The 6631-nt window shown below is 32.8% G+C and overlaps 1 protein-coding gene across 1 annotated transcript in view; it reads right to left on the reverse strand.

Moving 5' to 3' along the window:
* The window catches only part of LOC115434727 (leucine-rich glioma-inactivated protein 1-like), a 28650-nt gene extending 22238 nt beyond the window's left edge, over positions 1-6412 (reverse strand). Inside the window, exon 1 of the mRNA XM_030156820.1 lies at positions 6401-6412. The gene's annotated coding sequence lies outside the window, so the exon portion shown is untranslated. The remainder of the gene's footprint in view (positions 1-6400) is intronic.
* Positions 6413-6631: the final 219 nt, after the last annotated feature.

Here is a 6631-nt window from a genome sequence, read left to right on the forward strand (position 1 = left end):
TACACTGTTTGATATCCAGTGTCTGTTTGCAGCCATAACTCAGTTTGGCCTGTAAAAATGAAAGGCACTCTCTGCAGAAGGGTCATTGTCTAGAGCCCTTCGTAGCTGCAATGATAAAGAGTGTGTTTGTGGTATGTTTGGAGGGGAAATAAAATTACTAGGTCCATTAGGAGATGTAGAATATAACATATGTGTCCAGTGTTACATATACTGTATGTGCACTGGGCCTGGATTATTAGTACATGCATCACTGTGTATGGATATATGAAATATTTATGAGGCAGTCAGACACTGTAAAAAGCAAAACTGGGTTAAATTAATACTTAATACTTTCTGTACATAAACTCTATTTTCCTGATGTGACTATATGAGCTATGAGTGCAATACCGAAGAGACAATAATGACAAGAAATTTAAGAAATGATTACATTTGATTATACTTTGATGATAAAAAATATGGAATTTCTGTAAAAGAAAAAGTCACACACGGTTCCATGTATTATGTAGATTTCTCACAAGATGTTTTTGAGAAATTTTGTAGATAATTAGAGATGATATTGAGCAGCAAAATGACAAATGGATGCTTAATATTGTTCAAATTCTATTTCTTGGAAAAAAAGATTAACTAAAAATGTTCATGCAAACCTAACTAAATGTTGCCAAGAGATTCTTGGTACGAATTAAAATGAATCTTTATGAAATATTTAGCACATTTTGGATAAATATTTAACTAAAATTGAATCCACTTTTTTAAAGTTAATTAGTTATATTAAATATTTAGGATCCATTAAAGACAGTTGAGCAACTTTACAAAAATTCATTCTAATTAATATTTTATGATAATTTACACTGTTGTCCAAAATCTTTTAAAGTAACCAAGGAACACCTGACTAAAATAAAAAAAAAATTTGTTAATTTTCAAAACATTTCTCTTCTTTTCTAAACCAAAAAAAAAAAAAAAAAAAAAAAATCATTTGGAGCATTTATTTACAGATGATGTCAAACCGGCTGGAAAAATAATATATGTAATGTCTTTTCATTCATTTCTAAACAAGACAATACTCATATTTTAACATAATAATTGTTCAGAATTTAATAAATTGTTGAATAATCTTGTTTTTTTTTAAAAATATTTTTGTTATTTATTGTCATTTTACTTTAAAACACAATGAGACTGCAGTGCAAAACATACAGTAAGACAATTTAAACTATAAAAAATATATATTTATATTGAAATATCAACATTATAAGTATAAAGACAGTGTGAGATTAAAAAAAAAAATAGGTAGCAGCATGACTAAAGATGATTATTGTCCTGGTTATTGTTTGTTTAGTGTTCTTATGGCCCATGCTGTTCCTGAATGAGGAGGTTCAGGTCATTATGAGGAAAACAGATCAAATAGGTTTCAAGCATCTCATCACAAAAGCTTTCACATTACTGTTAGCTGCTTTTTTTTTTTTAACCGCAAAAACCCAACTTTCTTTTACATTTTCTGGCATCCCACATCCTCTGGGTCATTTTTCAGATGTTTTATATCCAAAAACCTGCTTTATATTTGTCAAATCTGAGCATGAAATCATTTCCGTTTTTAATAGGATTTGTATATACTTGAAAATACCTTCAGCTTTGGAACTAATCATTGTTTTACTGTGACAACATAATGCGAAAAAGTACATTCGTCATAAGAAACACCAGGGTTTTCAAGTGGAAATATGAGGCAAAAACACAACATGTTTTCTGTACAAATTTAATACAGAAAAAAGCTGCATTTAACTGAATGAAAACAAAACTCGTATTTCCGAGGGAGTGAGATCAAAATGTGAAAAGATTGTATTGAAGGGTTGTTTGTTCTACTGAATTTTAACAGAAATTCCCAAGCAGTTAAATAATTATTTCCTGTGCATATATTTCAAACCCAGAAATTCATGGGATTTCTGAGAAAAAAACATATAGAAATGAAGAAAGTGAAATGGACATAAATTCAGTTTTCCCTGAAGCGATCGGACCAGAACACTGGATATTATTGTTGTGCTGCGAGATTATGGGTAGTTTCTGTGCTTCATAAATGCCATCATTCATCAGCAGAATAGAACACACACTGTCCAGCAACTATTTGGCCACAGCAGCGATGGTCACAGCTATTGATTTGGCTCAGCCTGTGTTTTCCTCACTTCTTACAGCAGGAGCCTTATTATTATTTGAAGTATCTGTGAGTTTGGTGTTGGTTTGTGCTTGTGCAGTCCAGGAGGAGGTGGTGTCATTTTTACTTCACTGCATTTATTTGACTGTTTTCAGGTTATTTACATGCAAAACACTACTACAAACACACACACCTTTTTAACCCATAAAGACCCAGTGACCAAAACCACCACGTCTGCTGATCCATTAATTAATCCATGTGAATAATTCATGCAAAATACAGTTTGTCGTCTTCTCATGGTCATCAGATATGACTCATTTGGATGGTCAGAGGATCTGTAGTTACTATGGTAACACCGTCATCTTCTACAACAGTGGTTCCCAACATTTTTTGGCTCATGACCTCGTTTTAACATCACAAATTTCTGGCGACCCCAGACATTCAAAATGGAGAAATTTTTTTGCTAAACTTAATTTATTTTGGATCATATAATAGTTTGCTATGCTATGTTGCAAATAAACATTAATTTTAGACAACATTTAGTCTATATAATGTATATCATTATGGATGGAGGCAGAAAAGCCAGGTGTAGATTACTGCGCAAAGTGAGAATTTGATTTTCCTTGGTCAGGATATGTACAGTCAGTCCAGTTTGGATTTACGAGGCTGACAATTAATACTGAACGAACAAGAACTCAAACTAAAGGTAACACTTTACTTGAAGGTCTAGTTTATAATGCATTAAGCGCACATTCATAAGACATTATAAGGCATTTATAATGCATTATAAAAATCATTACAACAGTTTATGATCATGTAAAACAACTTATACCAAGGTCAATAAAGTATTATAAGTGTAGACATAATGTATTATAATTGCAGCTTTCATAATGTTTTATACATCCATACCAAAGTGACAACAGTGTTTGTAGGAAGAATCTCCAGTCCTGCGTTACAGAACACATTCTAACCATCAGAACTGTAGCCAGTTATAAAGACACAGAGAACTGCTCTGACATGTAGTTTCTGAAACTGAATAATGCCTTAGAAACATCAATAATAAGTTACAAGATGACTGATGATATTATAACACAAGTATGATGACGTATGAGCAGTATCTGCTGGCTCTAAGTAAAGTGTAAGTCAAAAATTATACATCCAAGTGTTCTTAATAAGTCTTTATTTTGCAAAAACAAAACATTAAAAGAACAGAGACAGTAAATAGAGGTATTACATGTTGTTTTGTACATAAATAAAAAAATAATGTGGCAGCACTAAATCTTTGTTAATTCAAACACATACTTTTTTTTTTTTTTTTTAATAAATATGAAATCCCTAAAATAGATGGGTGTAGGGACCAGTGACAAAACCTAACAAAAGTTCCCACCTAAAAAAATAAATTCCTTCACACTGCTTTGGTATGGATGTATAAAACATTATGAAAGCTGAATTTATAATACATTATGCCTACACTTATAATACTTTATTAACCTTGGTATAAGTTGTCACATCTGCCACCAGACATTAGTCTGGTTTTGCCTGTCTTGTGTGTTTTGTCTGTCACTTTCTGTTTTATTTTGTTAAGTTCTCCTCATATGTCATGTCTGGTGTCCTTGCTTCCTTTCCCTAATCATTTCCACCTGTGTGATTACCTGTCCCTGCCCTGATTTGCTCCACCTGTGTCTCATTGTCTTCCCTCCCTCTTGTGTATTTAAGCCCTGTGTTTTCCCCTGTCCTGTGCCAGTTCATATTGCCTAGTGTGTTACTTACCAGCGTTTTTTGGATCCTGTTTGTCTGTCTGCCTGTTTTTGACCTGGATTGTTTTTCTGGATCTCTGCCTTTCTGCCCGTCCCCTGTCTGTGCCTTTGCTGCTGTTTGCCTCAACGTGTGTTTGACCTTTTGCCTGTTTTTCTGGTACGTGAGCTAGTCTAATCCCAATGTACTGTTGCCTATCCGTTTGCCTCACCGTGTATGACCTGGTCTGTTTTCTGACATCCCTCTGCTCTCCCCTAGTCGGATACCCAACGTGTGTTTTCGGTCTAGGCTGTGAGGGTCCGTCTCCGGTCCGCCTCACAAACCCTGAGAAGAACCCTGAACTCTGTAACCTCAAGAATCTGTATTCTAACACAATCCTTGACTTGTCAGTTAAACCTGTGTTTAATAAACACTGTAAACTTTTACGTCTGCTTCCGGGTCTTGCATTTGGGTTCAGTCACCGTACTCAGATCATTACATAAGTTGTTGTACATGATCATAAACTGCTGTAATGACTTTTATAATACATTATAAATGCATTATAATGTCTTATGAATGTGCACTTAATGCATTATAAACTAGACCTTCAAGTGTTACCAAACTAAATTATGAAAAAACTGCAGCATCTGAAACCGACCACAGTGAGCATTTGAAGGATAAACAGTACCACAGTGCTTCAGTTTCAGCTTCACAGTTTGTCTTTTATGTATTGGGATTGTCTTTCTCAACTCACCATATATTTTTTATTTGTAAGGTTTTTTTTTTGTTTTTTTTTGTTTTATTTTTTATCAATTACTAGAAATTTCAGGTGATGCCATTTGAATTCCAGGTGACCCCACGTGGGGTCCCGACCCCAAGGTTGAAAAACACTGTTCTACAACATTGATTCACCAGTAAAACCCATGGATTTGGATCAATGACAGTAGATGGACACACTTGGTTTATGTTCAGTTAATAATATTTTCTTACTGAAAAAGTCACCTTTTGTTCAGTTTTCTCTGTTTTTGATATAATAACCCTCAACTTTAATCTGAGTTTTAATGAACATCTACATGATCAGTGAATTAAATATAGGAAAATAATTGATTTTGACAGAAAAAAAATGCAAAACACAAAGGATAATATTATAATAAAGGGTAAGAAATCTTTTAAGAAAGGTTAAATAAACAGAAAAAATCATTAGGGAACTGACACAAAAGTAACACTGGGTCTTTATGGGTTAAAATAAAGGGTTAAACAACTTATAATACATGATAGATCGTACTAAACCATGCATTAAAGTTAAATTACCTTCATTTCAGTCAGCATTAAAAAGGCACCTGTTAGTTTATGCTTCAGTTATTAAAACAAAACTGGTCTCCTTTTTAATCAACTTCATGTAAATCCTTTCTTTACTTAGAATTTGAACACAGGACTTTGAATCTTAGGATTTTTCAATTGTTTTAACAACATCAGTTCCACCATTTTTTGGGGATAACACAGCAGTCATGTGACCATTTTAGTGTCATGTGATCAAGAAACTGTATTTCTTCTTCTTCTTCTTCTTTTTTTTTTTAACCAAAGACTATACTTTATTTAATGCTTATACAGATGCAAATAAAGTTATGTGACTTATATTAGATGAAATTACAGCTTCATGAATAAATTTCAACCCAATTTGCTCATACAGAAGTTAAACACTGTCTGACAGGGGTGGGGTTGGATGTAACACAACACAAAACAAAACACAAAAAAAACAAAAAAAAAACAAAACAAAACTGTTAAAACCACACCAGTATTATATTAGAGTATTTCTTTCCCAGGTGGTTGTTTTACTCATTGACCACAGACACCAGTTCAGTTTACCAGTAGGCTTCTAAACAGCTAACTGTATAACATGAATTCTTTGACATGTCTGTCATTCCTCCTTGAAGGGCTGAGCTTTCCACTAGGGGGCAGTGTAGAGTCAGGATCAACTTGACATTTCTCAGCTTAAAAACATTAACATGTCTTTTCACTCCTTTTTTGTCTGATAAAAGTGCAAATGACATATCTGTGTTCCATAATATTAATGTTGCTGATGTTATTGCTGTTGATGATGAACTAATAATGTTTGTATGTTTATTTTTAGGTGCAAAACAGAGCTGTGACTGGGGGCTGCAGAGTTTTAACAGCAGTAAAACATCCATTCAATATTGAATAGATATTTCATGAAAACTAATAAAAGTGTAGTCAGTTTAAGACATTTCAGCTTCAGACGAAATATTTAAAAAAATTTGTTTAATATTCAGTAAATGCACAATTTGTACAAATATTTGTGGTTCAGTCAGTTATGTGAAATTTATTTGGTTAGAATAAATATTTAGATTTCATTGACTACATATGACTGACTTTTTAGAAATACTTTTTAATTCCATATTTAGCCATATAACATTTTATCTTTTGAGTTTTTCAGGCAGAGTCGATGCAGAGACTCTGCTGTGTGTGTCTTTGACTCAAGGGGGGTAGGATTAAACAAGTTTATACTTCTTCCTACTCCTTTTTGACCACGCAAAATTCAGACTTGTATGTGCTTGAAGATAGATTCTGTCCATTTAAATGTTTTATTTTGTTTTATTTTATTTTGTTTTGTTTTATTTTGTTTCTTTGCATGTTCAAAATTAAATAATAATACTACTAACACTACTACTACTACTACTACTACTACTACTAATAATAATAATAATAACAACAATATTATTATTATTATTATTATTA

This window comes from Sphaeramia orbicularis, chromosome 15 (assembly GCF_902148855.1).
Source record: "Sphaeramia orbicularis chromosome 15, fSphaOr1.1, whole genome shotgun sequence".
NCBI classification, from domain to species: domain Eukaryota; kingdom Metazoa; phylum Chordata; class Actinopteri; order Kurtiformes; family Apogonidae; genus Sphaeramia; species Sphaeramia orbicularis.